This window comes from Coregonus lavaretus (assembly GCF_964263955.1).
Source record: "Coregonus lavaretus genome assembly, contig: HAP1_SCAFFOLD_5878, whole genome shotgun sequence".
Classification (NCBI taxonomy): Eukaryota; Metazoa; Chordata; class Actinopteri; order Salmoniformes; family Salmonidae; genus Coregonus; species Coregonus lavaretus.
In genome coordinates, this window is record NW_028165360.1 from 1 (window position 1) to 21,741 (window position 21,741).

Here is a 21,741-nt window from a genome sequence, read left to right on the forward strand (position 1 = left end):
AGAGAGAGAGAAAGAGAGAGAGAGAGAGAGAAAGAAAGAAAGAGAAAGAAGAGACAGAGAGAGTGTGAGAGAGAGAGAGAGAGTGAGCGAGAGAGAGAGAGAGACAGAGAGAGAGAGAGAAAGAAAGAAAGAAAGAAAGAAAGAAGAAAGAAAGAAAGAAAGAAAGAAAGAAAGAAAGAAAGAAAGAAAGAAAGAAAGAAGAAATAGAGAGAAATAAAGAGAGAGAGACAGAGAGAGAGACAGAGAGAGAGAAAGAGAGAGAAGGTCAGGTTATCAGTGTAGGAGCGTAGTTACGGTGTGAACACAGACCAGTTAAAGGTCAGGATTGCTTGTTGCTGTCAGTTGTCTGGGATTGTGTCTGCGATATGAGACAAGCATTTGTGACACGTTGTCAGGGAGATACACCCTAACAAAACTGGACATGGTGTACAGGCCTCAGTCATTGCTCAACTAAACAAACTCTCAGTCTGACAATATACTGTGACTTACATTTTGTTCATTTTAGCAGACGCTCTTATCCAGAGCGATTTACAGAGCAATTAGGGTTAAGATGCCTTGCTCAAGGGCACATCAACAGATTTTCCACCTAGTCGGCTCAAGATTCAAACCAGCGACCTTTCGGTTTCTGGCCCAACGCTCTTAACCGCTAGGGTATACTGTAATCTTGTGAAAAGTCCTAGACTGTCATCTCAAATGAGGTAACCCTTGTACCCAGATTCAATTCCTACCAGACAAGAGAGAGCCGGCTGGTGGACGAGATGAAGAACCACTGGCTGTGAATAACTACAGGGGAGAGCATTCTGAAAGCATTCCACTTTCCCTCCACTCCACCCCTGTTCTCCAGGTGACAGAAGAGGGGGAGTATAGGAGGAGAGTCATTGAATTAATGAATAACTTTGAGCCTATGGTGGTGTATGAACTGTGACCAGAAAAGTTCAGAAAGAGTGGACTGTGTGTGACACTTGCTTCTCATAGCAAGAGGCAGAGGTCAGCCTCAGAGGTGACTTCAAGCACAGACGCTGCCAGAGAGAACCGTTCGCCTCCCAAAGTAATGCAGAACTATCTAGAGGTGACAGATTATGAAAAGCAAATGTATTTCTTGTCTTTGTGAATTATTTAGAAATGCCCAAAAGAGGAATTTGAATATCTGGTGAGGAAAAGGATATGCACAAATTAAGCTTATCGGAACATAAGTCCACAATGGATATGACAAGCAGAAAATCAGGTTGGTCACAGCTGTCAGACCAAATAGTTATGACAAGCATGGCATTTTTTTAAACGCAAAAGCATCAGTGCCTTTCCAGGCCACTTTTGCACCTGCTCTGGTGTAGCAATGGAAGTACTGTAGAACTTTTCTTGTGTTGAAAACATGTATCCCCGGTGAAGCCTGATGAAGCCCTTTGGGTCAACACTTTGCACAAACAACGGGAGCATTCATCAGTGTATGGCTATCTATTCTTTAGTTGCTGATGCATGTACTCATGGGCCCAGACGGTTTCTGCTCAGGGATTATTCCACTTCTATGAAGTCTAGAGGTCTATACCTGACAAATACATCCACATTTGCAAACAGCCAGGAGTCACAGTATAGACGGGTTGGCTGACAACGTCACGAAAATTATGCGTGCGTAGCAATGAGGCAGAGCTTTCGCAACATGTTCGCCGTAAACAAAAGCCTTGTTGAACTCGCCTCTGGTCTCTTGTAGTTCTGTACCAGGTATGGACGATGTTGGGATACCATGACATGAGAGAAAATCTAGAATATTCACTGTCATTATTTACTGGCCCGATTTAGGCGATGGACAATAGAAGAAAGCCTGCATCATAACACATCACTTTTACCATCTGTCATGTGTGTGCAGGCCTATATGGTTGGCTGTTGACAGACTCGTTGTGAATGACGTACTAAACCTGAAATAGATTCAACAAAGGTGAAATAGCTGGCATCTATTATAATGATAGCATATTGACTCTGCACTCCCTGTGGACTCTGTTCTCTGCTCTCTCCTAGGGGTCTATCCACTATCCAGTGTCTTAAGGAAATGGAGAGACATCATGGCCAGGTTGAAATATGGACCTGATGGCAATAGGATACAGATCATTAGATCCCCAGTGGTAAGTGGCTCAGTACTGCTTCAGGCTACTGCTTCCAGGTCTAGTCATGGAAGTAGTTGTGCAACAAGCCTCCATATCTCTCTGCCTACACGCTTAGAAAAAAATGTGCTATATAGAACCTAAAAAAAAGGTTATTCAGCTGTCCCCATAGGAGAACCCTTTGAAGAACCCTTTTTGGTTCCAGGTAGAACCTTTTTGAGCTCCATGTAGAACCGTTTACACAGAGGCTTCTACCTGGAACCAAAAAGGGTTCTCTTATGGGGACAGCCGAACAACCCTTTTGGAACCCTTTTTTCTAAGAGTGTACTCAAGTAGGTCTCTGAACTTTACCTGTGTGCACTGCACACCATTTGCAATGTGTAGTCTGCCAAGTTCATCTACATTCATGAAAGCAAGGATGGTGATGGAAAACCTCATTGCTTGCCAGTGAATGGAGCAGCAATCAATGGACACAGAATTTTTGTAAATCTTAGGACCCAGGGCTAGTGGCAATCATTTGAGTGCAACAGAAAATGAATAAAAGAACCGGCTCACGTCCTCATTGTGGTGTTGTGGTATTCCGTGCTCTGCGCCGCTAGCCTGCTACTTAAAGGAATAAAGTTTCTGTCTTGGTGTTTTCCATTCAGTGAAGGTTATTGCTCATATGTGTGTGAATGTGGGATTGGGAGTGGAGGTTCAGGAGTGAATTACAAACACTGCACAATCTTTCAGAGGCGAGCCAGACAAAGCTGTAATTCACTGTAAGGAGAAATGATCCCACCTTTCTCTGTGATTTAACTCGGGCAATGAGATGAAATGCATATCTTAAATCACGCACATCGGCTGCAATGGAGTAAATATTATGAGAACACACCTTAAACTCTCCTGATCTACTGCTGATATCATTATGCTAGAAACCTGCAGATTTATGGTACGTCTATACACAGCTAACACTTAGTAATCTCAATTGACACATTCTTAAAGCCATTTTACAACAAGGTGCTGCACTTTATCATTGTAGACATACAACACTTAGTATTCAGAAAGGGTCTTCAAAATCAATATGTCATCTCTTTACTCTCTCCTGAGCAAAAGTACATAAACATGTCTTCAGTATTTGGCGGAAAGTCTATTATGTGAAACACAGGCCTCATTAGTGTGTGTGTGTGTGTGTGTGTACATACACATATGTGTGCCCTGTGGGAGTTCTATGACAGCGGCACCTTAAAATACAGAATGCTGTCCATTCTGAGGCCCCAAACCACCTATGAAGCTAGCAGAATTAAACTTTAAAAAAGATGGGGGCACCCTTCCAAGTTACCAAAAGAAACAGATGGAGCTGGACAGGGAGAAATGCGCTTGGCTACTGTGAAACGACACAAGTGTTCCCAACCATCTGTAGCATATGTCCAACATGGAGAGTGGAGTACAGAGGTCTGTATACCTGGAAATGCCAGATGGGCATTTGGGTCTGGCCCTGTCTATTTGTTCTAGGATGAGCCAGGAGGATAGGACTAATGTTCACTAGCGTGCTGCAGTGTTATAACATCCCATTCATTTCAGATGAGAGTGCAGGTCACTGATGCGTGCTTTGTGAGTCTCTGATACCAGACTTCACAATGCATTGAAACAGGTAGACTCCAGTTGTTTTTGACACATTTGTGCCCTGAACCATTTATAGTCCTGTATGTGCGTTTTGGGTATTGGATTTACCATGTCACTGTAGCCTTGCCCTCCTGAATATATCATTACAGTCTACCAGTAAAGTTGAAGCCCACTGCCCTGTACGGTGCCTGGTGTTGACTAGGAATTAGGTTTCCTTCCTGCTGCCTGTGTTCTATTTCCACCAAGTTCATTGCTCATAGGTGAGAGAGAACGTATGTGGGGGAGTGAGTAGGTAGAGACTAAGGGATCTCATTCATCACATGCTCAACCAAATGCTCTTCTCCATGGTTACACCAGGAACAAAGCAAACGGCATGTTGATATCCTAATCATCTGTCCAGTTTACCTACTTGGTTCAGCAGGGGGTACTTGGTTCAGCAGGGGGTACTTGGTTCTTACTCAGTAATTGATTCAGTCATTGATTGAGTAATATGCCTTGTTCCACTGACGTCTTTGGCCGTTTAATCAATATTCGGATGCTTTAAGCATCTCTCTACTTAGAACATTTTACTGCGGGCTTGGATGGACAAGTCAGGGCCACATTGACTAATATACCATAAAGAGAGACTCATATGGTAAAACAGCAGTGTGTATCAGTCATTGTGCCGTTGTACCTGCCATGAAGCTGAGCAATGGAACTAATCGACCCTTTTATAGTGTCACGACTTCCGCCGAAGTTGGTGCCTCTCCTTGTGCAGGCGGCTATCGGCGGTCGTCGTCACCGGCTTTCTAGCTGCCACCGATCTATGTTTCTGTTTTCCATTTGTTTTGTCTGTATTGTACACACCTGGTTCCCATCACGTTAATTTGTTTCCCTATTTAACCCTCTGGTTCCCTCATGGTGTTGTGCATGATTGTTCTTTGTTTGGTGTTTATACTGCTGTGAGCTGATGTATTTCCCTGCGTGGAATTTAGATTTGTTGTTTTTCGAGTAAAGTTTGTCTATTACTCAGTTCTGTGTCCTGCGCCTGACTCCGTCCTACCGCTGCACACTGACACCTGACATATAACATATACAATCTGTTGTTGTTGTAATGAAAGGGGTTTGGTACTGGATTGATGCTAATGGACCAAGAAGACATGTTCCATTGTCTTCATCAGTATCTTTTAATAGCAGCCATAACAACTTGTTTGTAGCTGTTTACTCCCATGCACTGGCTAATGCAGCCTTAGATGCTAGTTCAAATACATGAATAATGGCTCTGCTCCCACTCAGTTTAACCATCGAATTTGTGGGGGTGTTTTGTACTAATACTCAATGCAGTTACACACTCTTAGAAAAAAAGGTGCTAAAAAGGCTGTCCCATAAGATAACCCTTTGAAGAACCCTTGTTGGTTCCAGGTAGAACCCTTTTGGTTTCAAGTAGAACCGTTTTGGATTCCATGCATAACCCTTTCCATAGAGGGTTCTACATGGAACCCAACATGGTTCTACCTGGATCCAAAAAGGGTTTTACCTGGAACCTGGAACTTTTTTCTAAGAGTGTATAGGGCCTAGCCATCAGGAAGCAAACGCATGCACATGCGCGTACACACACACACACACACACACACAAAGGCAGACCTCTCCTTTCATCATGTCTTTTCATCAGACCCCTGAAGCTTAAAAGGAATCAAGACTTTATTACGCTCCCAATTAGCTGTTGTGCATGTAGCAGCAACTCTTCCTGGAGTCCACATAAAACATAAAATACATGTCAGAGTACAGAACAGTTCTGGACAAGAACAACATAAGATATTATTACATTAAAATTAAAAGTCATATATTGTCAAGGCACCAAATCCAGAGGGATCTTGGCATTCTGGATGAGAACATGCTAAAGACTATTCTCATATCATCTGATTTCAAGAGTTTGGGACTATAAGGTTCAATCTGCATTTTTTGTCAAAATGTAGTTATTGATATAGCCTTGTTCTGTTCAATGTGCTCTACCTATACAGTAGTCTAAATACCTCAATTCATGTTGTTAAGTTCAAAATAATACAAGATAAAACTGCTGACACCATTCAAACCACTGAGGGTTTGGAATTTTAAAGCCAATTATCTCAGAATCCTCTTTTTGCAGATAGAACCGTATAGTCCCAAGCTCTCGAGTTGTAAACGTTGTCTAATACATGAAATAAAATGAGAATGTGCACTTGAACTAGGCCTACCTTGTGTTCACGCTAGAGCCAATTTCTTCCCAGCCAATCATACAACTGCTCAATTCACCCAGTGTAATATAAACATCAAATTGGTGCAGATTACCACTTTCTTTCCTCACCAAGTTTTATTGTATTTCATCACAGTGAACATCAGCCCAATGAAAAAATTTAATTACAAATGGCAGACAGTCCATTGCTCACACAGCGTCAATGTTCTACTGTCACAAGACACAGCAGACAAGAGGCGTTGGGGAAATAGTTTTATGAGTTGCCGTTGGGTCCCTTCTTCTTGCCAAATGTTGGCACCACATTCACAAAGTACCTGTTATATTGGATCCTCCTTTAAGCCAGTCTTCTTGTTCTTCTTCTCCTGCTTGTCCACCTTGGAGGTCTGTCCCCTGACCTTCCCCACTCTGGCCAAGGAGCCATGGACTTCGCCTCCCAACAGTCGGGGGTAACCTCAACAGTGCTGAACTCCAGTGCAGACTAGCCGATCGCACCATCGTCCTGCAGGGGTACCCCGCACAGCAAAACCACCTGGTCATCACAGGACAGTCCTTCCAATGCCTCAATATGAGCCTTGATGTGGGCGACAGTTTCTAGCCCAGACACCTCAAAGGTGTGGAGAGTCTGAGTACGCACAAACAGCTGCAAGGTCAACGCAGTATCAGTGTAACAAGCGTGTGTTTCATCTGGAGAATGAAAACAGGAAGTCACAAGAATACGAAAGGTCTAAGTCAATTAAATCAGATATTCAACATGCATGATTAGAGCAAAATACACAACAATATTCTCTCGGTGCCCGGCGAATGCTTATTTCCATAAATATACAGACAGACTGTGGTCAGAAAGGAGTCAGGCGCAGGAGGGTAATCACAGAATACAGAGTTTATTCCTTCGTTGACACACACATGCGCTCCAATAGCGATCAACAAAACAGGCACAGGGGAAACAAACATCCCTGGCAATACACTGTAACGGAATCCAATAATACATAGGCACAGGGGGAAAATCTACCCTGGCAACACAATGTTATAAGTAGCTCCACCGAGCTACATACTCTCACAATTAACAATCACCCACAAGGACAAGGGGGCAGAGGGAACACTTATACACAGACTAATTAGGGGATAGGAACCAGGTGTGTGTGATTGACAAGACAAGTGTGATGATGATTGGGGCGGCAGTGGTTAGTACTCCAGTGACGACGAACGCCGAAGCCTGCCCGAACAAGGAGGGGAGGCAGCCTCGGCCGAAGTCGTGACAGTACCCCCACCCCGCCCCCCGCTTCCGGCAGGGCAGGCGGAGGGGCAGATTCCGGGTCGAGAGCCAGACCCGATATCCCGGTACGAAGACCGGGGCCTGACTGCGGTGACGGTCAGCGTTGGCCTTCTGACGACGCACGGCGCGCTGGAGGTGAACGTGGGCAGCGTCCCACGTCTCCTCCGCGTGCCGAAACCAGTCATCCACCGCAGGAGCCTCGGTCTGGCTCTGGTGCCACGGTGCCAGAACCGGTTGGTAACCTAAAACACATTGAAATGGTGTTAGGTAAGTAGAGGAGAGGCGAAGAGAGTTCTGGGCATATTCTGCCCATGGCAAGAACACCGACCACTCCCCCAGCCGGTCCTGGCAGTAGGACCGCAGGTACCTACCCACATCCTGATTTACTCGTTCCACCTGCCCATTTGACTCGGGGTGGAACCCAGAGGTCAGGCTGACCGAGACCCCCAGACGTTCCATGAATGCCTTCCAAACCTTGGATGTGAACTGGGGACCTTGGTTGGACACTATATCCTCTGGCACCCCGTAGTGCCGGATGACGTGAGTGAACAGGGCCTCCGCAGTCTGCAGGGCCGTGGGGAGACCGGACAGAGGAAGGAGGCGGCAGGACTTGGAGAAGCGGTCCACAACAACCAGGATGGTGGTGTTACCTTGGGAGAGGGGAAGATCAGTCAGAAAATCAATGCTAAGGTGAGACCATGGTCGTTGTGGAACTGGTAACGGTTGTAGCTTACCTGCTGGGAGGTGCCTAGGTGCCTTACTCTGGGCTCACACCGAGCAGGAGGAGACGTACACCCTCACGTCCTTAGCCAAGGTAGGCCACCAGTACTTTCCGCTCAAGCAGCGCACTGTACGACCGATACCTGGGTGACCAAGGGGGGGTGACGTGTATGCCCAGAAGATCAGACGATCCCGGATAAGAGAAGGCACGTACCGCAGCCCAGCTGGACACTGCGGTGGAGATGGATCTGTGCATAATGCCCGCTCTATATCCGCGTCCATCGCCCATACTACCGGCGCCACAATGCAGGAGGCTGGGAGTATGGGGGTGTTGTCTCTGGGACTCTCCTCTGTGTCATACAGCCGGGACAGTGCGTCTGCCTTCACGTTCTTCGTACCCGGAATGTATGATAGTGTAAAATCAAACCGGGTGAAGAATAGGGCCCACATGGCCTGGCGAGGATTCAGCCTCCTCGCTGCCCGGATGTACTCCAGGTTACGGTGGTCCGTCCAGACGAGGAAAGGGTGTTTTGCTCTTCGAGCCAATGCCTCCACACGGTCAAAGCTCGGACAACAGCCAACAGCTCCCGATCACCAACGTCGTAGTTCTGCTCCACCGGGCTGAGCTTCTTCGAGAAGAAGGCACAGGGCCGGAGCTTGGGTGGTGTGCCCGAGCGTTGGGACAGGACAGCGCCTATCCCTACCTCGGACGCATCCACCTCCCCTACGAACGGTAGTGATGGATCGGGGTGGGTCAGTACTGGAGCTGAGGTGAACAGACCCCGCAGTCTCCTGAAGGCCAGATCCGCCATAGCAGACCAGCAGAGTAATTAGGGGATAGGAACCAGGTGTGTGTGATTGACAAGACAAGTGTGATGATGATTGGGGCGGCAGTGGTTAGTACTCCGGTGACGACGAACGCCGAAGCCTGCCCGAACAAGGAGGGGAGGCAGCCTCGGCCGAAGTCGTGACACAGACAGGTTTCCGTTTTGTCTGAACATAACCTGATTAATTAGATCAAGCCAAGCAGGCGTTAGTGTGTTGTTGTGGTTCATGCGGTAAACATGCACATAACAGATGGTTAGATTGAATTAAGATCTGTTGCAGGCAAGCACATCAAGGGGACATTGTGAATTAGCGGTCTATTGCTTACCACATAAACCTCCTCCTGTCTTCCTTCCTCTATCAACCAGTCCCTATACATTTGTGGGGTCCACATGTACTGCTAAACATTGCCTCAGGGGTCCACATCTAACATCAATCCCAACTCTGGTGTGCCTGCCTGGTGCCCAAATCAACTTAGTTGGATATCATTAGGCACATAGTCCCATTTTATGGTGTTGCAGGAGACATGCTTTGCTAGCAGTTGGGGGAACCATAACCATTTAGACACAAACAACTGATTATAATCCAATAACTCACCCCTTTTCCTCTAAACCTCACTGGTTGATCTGACCAGACCGGATAGGTGAAAGCAATGGGTTGGAAACTCCACCCAGCCACTGTGGAGGCCCTCTGAGATCAGCGAGGAGTGAAATTCGACAAGGTCAGAGGAAAGGAAGAGAGGGAGCAAGTTATCCGATTGGAATGCAGCCACAATGTCCGTCCGTCCGTCGAGCTGAGCTGAGATATTGATTAGATCCCAACATTGCTCCTGATTTAGCCCCGGCCTGACGCAGCTGCAGCACTCATGTTAGACTACTGACAGGCCATTCATCTGACTGTGAGAGGCTCAACGATCGCTGTTAGATCAGTCTAATTAATAATATTCCATTAATAATTGTGTATTCTCTCTCTGCTCTGTGTTTCATCCTCCATTTATCCTCCAGGGCTTGGAGGACAAAGTATCTGAGAGCGAGCACAGAAATAAAACAGTGATTAAGAGTGCAGACAGACACAGGCGGTTTGTTTGTCTCTTTGGCTGTCAGGTGCTACTGAAGGTAACCTAATAGACTATAGTCAAAGTCATGGGAACCCATCCAAGTTGTCAGGTCCAGACATGATGTATTGGTGCGTTCAAGACAACTGGGAATACGAGGTCAAATCATGATGTCAGTGATCTTCAGGTCGGAAAGTTGGAGCTCTAGAAAGAGGCCCGAGTTCCCGACTTGGAATTTCGAGTTAGATGACCATTCAAAACAAATGTTCCCAGTCGGAGAGCGTTTTTTTTCCAGAGTTCCCAGTTATTTTGAACGCGGCATGTGGACAGTGGCAGCTTGGGTTCTGGTAATGATGGTAATTAACGTTTGAACTGTGACATAACAGTAGCCATGTTTGTTTTTCAAGTTCAAGTTAGTTAGAAGATTTTACACATTACTGTGAATGTGTAAATGTGTGTGTATATGCATGAGAGAGAGAGAGAGAGAGAGAGAGAGAGAGAGAGAGAGAGAGAGAGAGAGAGAGAGAGAGAGAGAGAGAGAGAGAGAGAGAGAGAGAGAGAGAGAGAGAGAGAGAGATGTCAAGTCAATCATTCCCAAGGCTCTCAAGCATCCCCTAAATGTAATCTGTGGTCTGAAGACATTATCCTCTCTCGATCCCTACACCATCAGCACACCTGACTGCACTGGCTTCTAGAAGGCTCTGGAAATGTTAGTAGAGCTATTTGTCACTTTTTAGTTCCATCCCCATGTTGAGGTTATTTCCCCATAGTAGCCAAACAACAAATGACCATGTGCATCTCTCATTTAGTTGGACCTATTAGATAGGATATTATCATTTCATGTTTTTGCTCTATGCATCCGACAGGGTGCGTGGTTTATAACATACAGTAGAATTTAACAGATGAACAGACAGTTGATCTTTTGCATTGAAGTGTGTAGGCTACCACTGTAGTTCATTTGTTTTGGAGTACACAATGCTTCAGAATTCACGGGCAGTGCAGCATATTTAGGTTTGGGAAAAAGTAAATGCCAAACATTATTGCTTTCAAACGATCTGTTTACAGGTCCAACAATTTGCAATTGTTTTTGTCTTTCAGAAATGGTCAGATACCACAAATGTCACTGCAAAAGAAAACTGCCGACACCTCCAAAAACATTTGATCAAGGTCGCCATTGCTATTTCCTTTAGATACTGTCTTGGCCTGATTCCAATACTTCCAAACTATACAGCAAATAAGGGCTTTATTGTCACCATAAAAGATGAGTGAATGATGGGCGTTTTTCAGGCGGAGTTATAATGTTCGTTCACGCGTGCACAGTTTTACGACGGGTCTGATTTATAACGGGATGTATGGCATGCGCCAATTTTATGAATCTCAATATTTTTGTGTGTGCAGTCTTTTCAGAAATTGCTCACGCAGATATTTAGTTAAAGATTTTGGCAAAGGTTATAAATGAGGCCCCAGGGCACTGTCTGGCATGTTCATATCACCTGCTGTTGCTGTTTGCTGGCTACTGAAAGGCCAGGAAGGTGAGGGGAAGATTGCTATGTTCCAAACACACGCCAAACAGATGGAGGAATGCTTAGTGACCTACACCGTATGGTGACGTGTGATGACGGGGGGGGGTCATCACACGTCACCATACGGTGTAGGTCACTAAGCATTCCTCCATCTGTTTGGCCCCATCCAGCCAATTGGAGGGGGTACATAGGGCTTTTAGCCTTCTGCTTATTGAATGGGCCCGAATGCGGGCGTGAGGCCCTTTTCAGGCCAGATGTGATGGAAATGTCTGGGGGGCTGGATTGTTGGCGCGTCGGCTAGCAGGTGATGGTGGAGGTTGGTCTCATCGTGGAGAATGTGATGGAATCCCGGTGTTGGGCGTATCGGACATGCATTGGGTTTTAGAGGATGTAGCCTAATTGTAGTAGGCTTCGGATGACCAGCGGCTGAGGTGCTTGATGATGGCGGTGGGGAGGTCGTTATGTGCTGCTGTGGTGGCAGCTCTAATCCAGAAGGAGTGGGAGGAGTAGAGGTGTGCAGGGAGACGGTGGTCTTCAGGTGTGACTGGAACCAGTGTCTGGTGACGGGGTGGCCTCTGTTGTAAACAAGGCTGGTGAGAGGAGGAGTGAAGGGTAGTGGATGTAGGAGGAGAGGAAGTCAAGGTGGTTGAGGAGAGAGGGGATGTTCAATATGCCTTGGGATGTGACGATACGATAGTCGTAGTTAGGGACATGGACCCCCCAAAAAAGATTACGCTGCAGAAGGCCCAGGACAACAGCAACGGAGGGTGCAGTGTCGAGGCTTAGTGTGGGGAAGGCAATAGCTGTGGGGTGGAGATGAGTCCCGACTGCAGGAGAGAAGGTGAGCGAAGGGGCCTAGTCCTGGCTCTGCATGGTCGTAGGTGGGTGTGAAGTGGAAACGGGAGCTTGGGCCGGCTGCTAGAGAAAAGGTGCATGCAGGACTGTCTCGGCACAGGCTCTGCCCAATCTCGGCATGGAGAAAGCCATGCAATGGCTGTGGGGATGGCGTGGGAGCAGTGATGTAGTCAAGTCACTAGACCTTGAGCCCAAGTCCCTTGTTAGCGCTAAAGCTGTGGTCTAATAATTTAAGATACAATTCAAGGCTAGCTAGGTAAGGACTGCCCGATCCATGATCTGGCCATCACAGTTGACAACTCCATTGTGTCCTCCTCCCAGAGTGCAAAGAACCTTGGCGTGACCCTGGACAACACAGTGTCGTTCTCTGCTAACATCAAAGCGGTGACCCGATCCTGCAGGTTCACGCTCTACAACATTTGCAGAGTACGACCCTACCTTACACAGAAAGCGGCACAGGTCCTAATCCAGGCACTTGCCATCTCCCGTCTGGATTACTGCAACTCGCTGTTGGCTGGGCTCCCTGCATGTGCCATTAAACCCCTGCAACCTATCCAGAACGCTGCAGCCCGTCTGGTGTTCAACCTTCCCAAGTTCTCTCACGTCACCCCGCTCTTCCGCACACTCTACTGGCTTCCAGTTGAAGCTCGCATCTACTACAAAACCATGGTGCTTGCCTATGGAGCTGTGAGGGGAACGGCACCTCCTTACCTTCAGGCTCTGATCAGACCCTATACCCAAACGAGGGCACTACGTTCATCCACCTCTGGCCTGCTAGCCCCCCTACCTCTACAGAAGCACAGTTCCCGCTCAGCCCAGTCAAAGCTATTCGCTGCTCTGGCACCCCAATGGTGGAACAAGCTCCCCCACGACACCAGGACAGCGGAGTGACTAACCACATTCCGGAGACACTTGAAACCCTACCTCTTTAAGGAATACCTGGAATAGTATTATAGTAATCCTTCTACCCCCCCTTTACTACCACTGTCTTTTGTCTAAACTAACACCTGACTTATTTCACCTGCTAGCCCTGACTTGTTTAAAGAAATGTACTTATTGTGATCGAGATGTAGTTATCCCTGATTGCACTGACTTTGCTCACAGCTGCTTGTTTGAAGAACTGTACTTACTGTGATCAAGATGTGGTTGTCCCACTGGCTATCCTAAGTTGAATGCACCAATTTGTAAGTCGCTCTGGATAAGAGCGTCTGCTAAATGACTTAAATGTTAAATGTTAAATGAGTGGGAGAAAAGTGGGGTTGTGACCGCTGGGGAGTCACAGAGGGAGGGTGGTGGACGGCAAGAGATCGATTCTTATTTAGATGAAAATAAGGCTGGGTGCTTGTGGGATGAAAAGAGAGAGGGCATCTCCTGCTTACAAATTGAAAGAAGTTAAGTCACATATTCAGGCACTGAAGAAAGAAACACACATTCACAGAACAAACAGGCTATAAAGAGGAAAATACAGTAGAGAACTAGATACAAAATATGGATTAGCTAATTAGTTATTGATCATGTATAGTTTATTTTGATTTGTTTACATCACTGCTTTACATTAGTCTTACAATATAGAGTTTGTAAATGGACCCCCAAAAATTATTGTGACTCATAAAAGGCCTGGGCCTACTTCTGATGCGTAAACGCCTGTCGGTGCTGTAAAAATGATTATCTCCCTGTTAGGCCAGATCTTTATGAACTCTACCCCCTCTCCCTTCTCTAACTTCAGATTGATTAGGCATAGACTGCAGAAGAGGGATGTGCCGAGCATCAGCATAATCCACGGCCAGTTTTGTACCATGCACTCCCCTTCGTGGCGTGCATACCCATCATTCCAGCGTGGCAGCCAGCCTTCTCCATGTCTATTCAGTCTCCAATTCATCTAGCGGAGCTGCTCTCTCATCTGAGTGATTAACGACAGCAACATTGTCCACGTTTGCAGAAAAAAAATGAAGACACTTGTATTCAATCTGTGCTGTCCATATTCCTCGCACCTTAAGACATAAGATAGAATGTTTCATTCATTGGATGTTTCTGAACACGTCCTTCTGTTTAATAGTGGCCTACTTGATGGTGTGATTTGTTCCAATTTGACAGAACTCATTTTTAGTAGACTATAAGATGCTTCAATGTTGGTCCCAGTTACTGTGTGAGTCAGTCATTGATTTGGTAAATGGGTGGAGCGTGGTGGTAATTCAATCCATTGACAGTTCAGGGTTGAGGTGATCTTGACAGTAAAGAAAACTTACACTACTAATTACAGTTGTGTCAGACTGACACTTAGCCAAGTCCAATGAGTACCCCCTTATTCAAACTCAACCACTTGATCTGCCCCCTGCAAACATTGTGTACCACCTGTGCCACAGGTCAAGACCTCTTGACAGGATACTACTGTAGCAGAAGTGCTTCTGTGAAGTCCTTTCACATAAAAAGTAGCCATGCCTATGACCTGAATGCCTAATTGCCAGCCTTAGCTCAGTGGACTAACACTGTTTAGGGTCATACAGATAACATGGGTCATCTGCATGTCAGGGAAGGGAGCACAACAGTGGTTCAAAACAAAAGTCTAAAATAGCCGACTGAATTTTTTCATATGGCCCTGGATTCATTTATATGAAAAATTTATGCACTCACTAACTGTAAGTCGCTCTGGATAAGAGCGTCTGCTAAATAGCTAAAATGTAAATGTAATGCAATAGCTAGCTAACATTTGCTGTTGAATTATGCAGGAAAGAGAGACTTTCTGACAACAAGTCGCCACTAGACCAAGTCGCCACTAGACCAAGTCACCACTTTTCGGGTCTGAGTTGAGTGTCTTCGTGGAGACACTGAGAGGGAGCATGGTCCCAACTGCTAGAGAGAAGATGGGCGCGTGCAGGAGGTTCAGCCTGGGATGGGCGAAGCGCGTGTGGGGAAGGCCGTGTGATGGCTGCCTGGTGGAGCTGGAGGATCTGTTGGTTCTCTGTGTGGCAAGACACGTGAGGAGAAGGCCATGTGATGGCCGTATGGTGGAAGCGGGAGGCTCTGTCCCATCTAGGTGTGGTGAGTTGCCTGTGAGGAAGGCCTTGTGATAGCTGTGCGGTGGAAGCAGGAAATTCGGTTCCATCTGGGCCTCTGTAGCAGGCTGGAAGAAGGGAACCGGAGGTGTGGAGTGCAGGGAGGAATTTCAGGAGGTGCAGGGTTTGGTCCAGGCAAGGTGCCAGAGCTCCAGTAGAGCACCAAGTTGGACTGGCCAAGTTGCACTTCGGTAAATTAGCTGAGTCATCCACTCGACCTGGTTGAAGTTTTGCTTGTAGACATGCACTAGAGTGGAGCACATCGAGTGGCAGATGGTGCGTTTAGCAACTGAGGACCCGAAAAGAGTGAAAGGGGCAAGAAGTTAGAGTAAGGAAGGCCACGGTCCTGGACCAAGGTTGTGCGGAACCCCTTCATGGTAGGGTCAACTCCCAGTTGTTGACTGGGGTTGTGCCGGACCACCCAGCGCAGGGAAAGGCCCTGGGTAGAGGGTAGAGAGGGGGTAGAAAGGTAGATGTGGAGAGGGAGGTATGGTAGTTCTTCTCTTATGATAGTTGATCCAGGAGCCAGTGAATATCCGCAAAGTCTTTTGCCAGGTTATCCTTTCGGGCTAACTCTGAAGCTCTGTTGTCTCCATCTTTAGCATCATCTTGCTCTGAGGTTGCCTTCGTAACTGTGGGTTAATTTCCCCCAGTTTGGTGCATCTTTCGATGGATTACCATGTTGGTGGAATGAGTGTTAAGACTCTCACAAAGGCAAAAAAAGTTAAAGTTGGTTGCCCCCAAAATGAGCCAGGCAAACAAAGGGTATAGGTCATGGCTGCCGTAATGGCAGCTGGGAACTGCCAGAAGGCGAGAGGGGCTGCAGGGAAGACGGAAGGCGCACCGTGGGAGCAGGGGGGCGCTGTGGAGGCGCTGTGTGGAGGGGCACCATGGAGGCGCGGTGTGGAGGCAGGGGGCGCGGTGGAGGCGTACCGTGGAGGCACACTGTGGAGGGGCACCGTGGAGAACACATTTCAAACATTACCTCAATTTTCCCTCTGTGACGAGTCATTAGGTGGGAGCGGAATGAGGATTGCTGGTGGGCTGGAGATCGGCCCCGAGCAGGTGGTGGGGTCGAGTCAGGGGCCACAGCAAGGGCAGCTTGTCCAGCGGACAGGGACCTGATCGTTTTTGGGACGGCTGTGTCAGAAAATTAATCCCCTGAGGCAAAAAGGTCCATGTACTAAGAGTCCATGGCTTACGGTTGTTGGCCGAGGACCTTGCTGTGCAGACTGTTTGTTATGCAGATGTATGACGGAATGAAGATGGATGCCGTTTAAATACTATGAGGGTGATTGATTAAGCAAGGGGATTCAGGTGACTGAGGTGGGCTTGTGGCTAATGAAGATTGGATGCAGATGTGCAAATTGGCATGGTCACAGCTCAATGTCCATATATGGAGTTCTTTGCTAATAGGCAGCATTCCAATATGGGTGTCTGGGCCCAAATATGGAGTTCCTGCTCCATATGAATGTCGGTGCCCATGTATGGAGTTCCTGCTCAGGGCCACATTCCATGCCGTCCCTGGGAGGGGTGCGTCACTTGAGTGGGTTAAGTTCACTGACGTGATCTTCCTGTCCGGTTTGTCGCCCCCTCAGGCTTGTGCAGTGGAGGAGATCTTCGTGGGCTATACTCAGCTTTGTCTCAGGGTAGTAGGTTGGTGGTCTGTTGATATCCCTCTGGTGGTGTGGGGGCTGTGCTTTGGCAAAGTGGGTGGGGTTATATCCTGCCTGGTTGGCCCTGTCTGGGGGTATCGTCGGACGGGGCCACAGTGTCTCCCGACCCCCCCATCTCAGCCTCCAGTATCTATGCTGCAATAGTCTATGTGCCGGGGGGCTAGGGTCAGTCTGTTATATCTGGTGTTATTCTCCTGTCTTATCTGGTGTCCTGTGTGAATTTAAGTATGCTCCCTCTAATTCTCTCTCTCTCCCTCTCTCCCTCCCCTCCCGGAGGACCTGAGCCCTAGGACCATGCCTCAGGACTACCTGGCCTGATGACTCCTTGCTGTCCCCAGTCCACCTGGTCGTGCTGCTGCTCCAGTTTCAATTGTTCTGCCAGCGGCTATGGAAACCTGACCTGTTCACCGGACGTGCTACCTTGTCCCAGACCTGCTGTTTTCAACTCTCTCTCTCTACCGCACCTGCTATTTCAACCTCTGAAAAGCCAAGTGACATTTACTCCTGATGTACTGACCTGTTGCAACCTCTACAACCACTGTGATTATTATTTGACCCTGCTGATCATCTATGAACGTTTGAACATCTTGGAGAAAAATCTGGCCTTAATCTCCACCCGGCACAGCCAGATGGGGACTGGCCACCCCTCAGAGCCTCGTTCCTCTCTAGGTTTCTTCCTAGGTTTCTGCCTTTCTACTGAGTTTTTCCTAGCCACTGTGCTTCTACATCTGCATTGCTTGCTGTTTGGGGTTTTAGGCTGGGTTTCTGTATAGCACTTTGTGACATCTGGTGATGTAAAAAGGGGTTTATAAATACATTTGATTGATTAATTGATTGATTGATTTATTCCAATATGAACGTATTTGCCCATATATAGAATTCCTGCTTTAAGGCTGCGTTTCAATATGGAAAGCAATGCCCATATATGGAAGTTCCTGCTGTGGATTAGAAGTGTGGTCTGAAGCTTAAAGCTCTCTTCCTGAAACTGCGTTCTAAACTACACATAGTGCTACTATATAGCACCCTCCTCATACACACACTATAGGACTATCAATCTTAAACTACTTGGCACTGAGATCAATGGGGAAGAGTGGAAAAGACGTTAGAGAAAGCTGAGGAGACAAATTGAAGCAGCTATTAAGAAGTTAGGACAGCTCATAACACTTAAACTATTTTAATTGTCTGGTCTAATGGGATATGCAGACAGAAGATCCTTTATTAAGTTCTGATTGTGTCACTGGAAAAGCTATTTTGGAAAATAACCTCAGAAAATGACCTTTAGATTTGAAGTTGGACAAACGGTATAATTTCCCATTGGGCTATCATGATAGACAATAGTTGGAATTTCAAGAAATGTCACAATTACCATAAGGACCAGAATTTAATGATGCACTTCCACTTCTTTCATATGCTGAAAAAATTGTAGATTGATTGCCCTTAGTTCTCATTTGAAACTTCCAAGTAATTTAAGTTAGGCTACTCTGCACTGAGTCATAGACAGTGTGTGTAAATCTAGCTAAAATGCCACATTATGCAGATAAGTCAAATGTAAACAAAATATTGATGGAAATGCCCCAAATGATTAATACAAACTTCTATATTGCCACGTTTGCATTTGGCCAGAGTCATTTACGCCAATTCACTGAACTACAATTAATCTTCTTGATGTAGGCCAATCGTTAATTTCTGTGCATCTATTGATATTTCTATTTTTCGACATGTTATATTTTCCCTTTAGAAGCACCAGACACCAGGCCACTGAATTAGAGTTTGGCATGATAAACTAATGGCCCATAGGTCTCTGGTCAAAGGTAGTGCACTATGTAGGGAATAGGGTGCCATTTGGGATGCATTGCAGAGGCTTCCTACTGCGCACACAATCCAATTCCACATCTATAACTCCATCCATAAACAGTATGTATTTTCTTAGTAGGTAACATTATTCTCATTCAGGGAAACATATAGAGCGCAGTTGAATCTCTCACATAAAAAGCCAACTGAGATATACACAGGTTCAGATATACATAGAATATCAAAGATGGGATGGAGCAATCATGTTGGTAAGATGTCACATCGTTGATCAATAAACAATTGTCCCTCAACATACAGGATTTCCTGTGAATGTTTAGTATATTTTCTAGTAAACAAGATATACACAACTCAGTTTGAAGTTTATATACTGTTGGGCTACAACTAATAAGAAATACAAATGGTGGTGAGAATCCTCTCAAGATTGATAGTTAAGCTATAAGGGTTTGTGGTATATGGCCAATATACCACGGCTAAGGGCTGTTCTTATGCGCGACGCAACGCGGAGGGCTTGGATACAGCCCTTAGCCGTGGTATATTGCCCATATACCACAAACCCCTGAGGTGCCTTATTGCTATTATAAACTGGTTACCAATGTAATTAGAGTACAAATAAATGTTTTGTTCTACCCATGGTATACGGTCTGATATACCATGGCTGTCAGCCAATCAGTATTCAGGGCTCGAACCACCCAGTTTATAATATAACTTAGATCACATCAGTGAATGTTAGTGAAATGGCACATCATAGATCAATAAATAATGGTGCCTCAACATACAGAATGTGCTGTGTGTGAACGTCTTGTACGCTAGTGAATTTAATGATACTACTAGGATTATACCAGATATACACATGTGAATTTGACGTTTATATACTGTTGGGGTAAAACTAATAAGCAACCTTTTTGGGGTGAGATTTGGTCCAGATTTGGATTGCATCAGTGAGAGGGTTAACCTATTTTGGGTTTGAGTCATTCATTGTTCTATGTCTTGCTCCTATAATGAATGGAGAAAAAAAGAATGTTTCCATGTTCAGCATGTGCTGTATAATTCATTATGATGTATGTTCTCTGGGAATAAATAGGAAATCTCGTTATAAAGCCATACTTCAGAGTTTAGTTTTTGCCTCTGCGGGTCAGATGGGGTCAGAGTAGTGAGATTTCCTTTTGAACCATTCCGCCACATCTCATTGCCTTTTTATAACCACAGTTGTTTCCTAGAATACCTTGGCTGCCTCCCAAATGGCACCCTGTCCCTTATATAGTGACCTATGGCTCTGGTCAAAGGTATGCACCATATAGGGCATAGGGTGCCATTTGGTGTACAGGCCTTATGAATAATAACACGATTTCTTCTGAAACGAGAGAAGGTAAAGTAGCAGCACAAACTGCAGTTGCAGAGATGAATATAATACAAGCATAAGACCTGAATCAGGACAGTACATACAGTTGAAGTCGGAAGTCTATATACACCTTAGCGAAATACATTTAAACTCAGTTTTTCACAATTCCTGACATTTAATCCTAGTAAATATTCCCTGTCTTAGGTCAGTTAGGATCACCACTTTATTTTAAGAATGTGAAATGTCAGAATAATAGTAGAGAGAATCATTTATTTCATATTTTATTTATTTAATCACATTCCCAGTGGGTCAGAAGTTTACATACACTCAAATAGTATTTGGTAGCATTGCCTTTAAATTGTTTAACTTGGGTCAAACGTTTCGGGTAGCCTTCCACAAGCTTCCCACAATAAGTTGGGTGAATTTTGGCCCATTCCTCCTGACAGAGCTGGTGTAACTGAGTCAGGTTCGTAGGCCTCCTTGCTCGCACACGCTTTTTCAGTTCTACCCACAAATGTTCTATAGGATTGAGGTCAGGGCTTTGTGATGGCCACTCCAATACCTTGACTTTGTTGTCCTTAAGCCATTTTGCCACAACTTTGGAAGTATGCTTGGGGTCATTGTCCATTTGGAAGACCCATTTGCGACCAAGCTTTAACTTCCTGACTGATGTCTTGAGATGTTGCTTCAATATATCCACATAATTTTCCATCCTCATGATGCCATTTATTTTGTGAAGTGCACCAGTCCCTCCTGCAGCAAAGCACCCCCACAGCATGATGCTGTCACCCCCGTGCTTCACGATTGGGATGGTGTTCTTCGGCTTGCAAGCAACCCCTTTTTTCCTCCAAACATAACAATGGTCATTATGGCCAAACAGTTCTATTTTTGTTTCATCAGACGAGAGGACATTTCTCCAAAAAGTACGATCTTTGTCCCCATGTGCAGTTGCAAACCGTAGTCTGGCTTTTTTATGGCAGTTTTGGAGCAGTGGCTTCTTCCTTGTTGAGCGGCCATTCAGGTTATGTCGATATAGGACTAGTTTTTCTGTGGATATAGATACTTTTGTACCTGTTTTCCTCCAGCATCTTCACAAGGTCCTTTGCAGTTGTTCTTGGATTGATTTGCACTTTTCGCACCAAAGTACGTACGTCTCCTTCTGGAGCGGTATGATGGCTGCGTGGTCCCATGGTGTTTATACTTGCGTACTATTGTTTGTACAGATGAACGTGGTACCTTCAGGCATTTGGAAATTGCTCCGAAGGATGAACCAGACTTGTGGAGGTCTACAATTTTTTTTCTGAGGTCTTGGCTGATTTCTTTTGATTTCCCCATGATGTCAAGCAAAGAGGCACTGAGTTTGAAGGTAGGCCTTGAAATACATCCACAGGTACACCTCCAATGGACTCAAATGATGTCAATTAGCCTATAAGAAGCTTCTAAAGCCATGACATCATTTTCTGGAATTTTCCAAGCTGTTTAAAGGCACAGTCAACTTAGCGTATGTAAACTTCTGACCCACTGGAATTGTCATACAGTGAATTATAAGTGAAATAATCTGTCTGTAAACAATTGTTGGAAAAATTACTTGTGTCATGCACAAAGTAGATGTCCTAACCAACTTGCCAAAACTATAGTTTGTTAACAAGAAATTTGTGAAGTGGTTGAAAAACGAGTTTTAATGACTCCAACCTAAGTGTA

At 45.8% G+C, this 21,741-nt stretch overlaps 1 pseudogene across 1 annotated transcript; it reads right to left on the minus strand.

Moving 5' to 3' along the window:
- Window positions 1-6,163: 6,163 nt before the first annotated feature.
- LOC311115937 (ubiquitin-like FUBI-ribosomal protein eS30 fusion protein) lies at window positions 6,164-15,263 on the minus strand (annotated as a pseudogene). Its single transcript has 2 exons — window positions 14,948-15,263; window positions 6,164-6,594 (listed from the first exon to the last, which is right to left on the minus strand). The product of its transcript is annotated as a ubiquitin-like FUBI-ribosomal protein eS30 fusion protein (transcript).
- Between the last annotated feature and the right edge of the window lie 6,478 nt (window positions 15,264-21,741).